Below are 1327 nucleotides of genomic sequence, written 5' to 3' on the forward strand. Positions count from 1 at the left end.
GATCCTCTCCACACGTAAGTTTGCAAAAAGGCGCACAAATCTCAGGTGGCCGCATCTCCACACGTAGCGCACGAATCTGCAAAAAAAGTCAGGTTGCGTCAGGTGGCGTTGCGCAAATCTCAGGTGACGTACTCACCACACGTAGCGCACGAATCTCAGGTGACGGCGTCTCCACACGTAGCGCACAGCACACAAATCTCAGGTGACGTACTCACCACACGTAGCGCACGAATCTCAGGTGACGGCGTCTCCACACGTAGCGCACAGCGCACTAATCTCAGGTGGCCGCGTCTCCACACGTAGCACACAGCTCACAAATCTCAGGTGGCCGCGTCTCCACACGTGGCACACGACTCTGCAAAAAAAAGTCAGGTTGCGTCAGGTGGCGTCACGCAAATCTCAGGTGACGTACTCACCACACGTAGCGCATGAATCTCAGGTGACAGCGTCTCCACACGTTGCGCACAAATCTCAGGTGACGGCGTCTCCACACGTAGCGCACAGCACACAAATCTCAGGTGGGTACTCACCACACGTAGCGCACAGCGCACAAATCTCAGGTGACTGCGTCTCCACACGTAGCGCACAGTGCACAAATCTCAGGTGGCCGCGTCTCAACACGTATCGCACAGCGCACAAATCTCAGGTGGCCGCGTCTCCAAACGTAGCGCACAGCGCACAAATCTCAGGTGGCCGCGTCTCCATACGTAGCGTACAGCGCACAAATCTCAGGTGACGGCGTCTCCACACGTAGCGCACAGCACACAAATCTCAGGTGGCCGCGTCTCCACACGTATCGCAGAGCGCACAAATCTCAGGTGACCGCGCATCCACACGTAGCGCACAGCGCACAAATTTCAGGTGGCCGCGTCTCCACACGTAGCGCACAGCGCACAAATCTTAGTTGACGGCGTCTCCTCACGTAGCGCACAGCACCCAACTCTCTGGTGACGGCGTCTCCACACGTAGCACACAGCGCACAAATCTCAGGTGGGTACTCACCACACGTGGCACACAGCGCACAAATCTCAGGTGGGTACTCACCACACGTGGCGCACAGCACACAAATCTCAGGTGGCCGCGTCTCCACACGTAGCGCACAGCACACAAATCTTAGGTGACCGCGTCCCCACACGTAGCGCACAGCGCACAAATCTCAGGTGACTACGTCTCCACACATAGCGCACAGCGCACAAATCTCAGGTGACGGCGTCTCCACACGTAGCGCACGGCACACAAATCTCAGGTGGCCGCTTCTCCACACATAGCGCACAGCGCACAAATCTCAGGTGACCGCGTCTCCACACGTAGCGCACAGCGCACAAAT

The 1327-nt window shown here is 57.5% G+C and overlaps 1 long non-coding RNA gene across 1 annotated transcript in view; it reads right to left on the reverse strand.

Moving 5' to 3' along the window:
* The window catches only part of LOC136588277 (uncharacterized), a 2874-nt gene extending 2815 nt beyond the window's left edge, over positions 1-59 (reverse strand). Inside the window, exon 1 of the long non-coding RNA XR_010787562.1 lies at positions 1-59. This exon is cut by the window's left edge and continues 56 nt beyond it. This is a non-coding gene — a long non-coding RNA (uncharacterized lncRNA).
* Between the last annotated feature and the right edge of the window lie 1268 nt (positions 60-1327).

This window comes from Eleutherodactylus coqui, chromosome 13 (assembly GCF_035609145.1).
Source record: "Eleutherodactylus coqui strain aEleCoq1 chromosome 13, aEleCoq1.hap1, whole genome shotgun sequence".
NCBI lineage: Eukaryota > Metazoa > Chordata > Amphibia > Anura > Eleutherodactylidae > Eleutherodactylus > Eleutherodactylus coqui.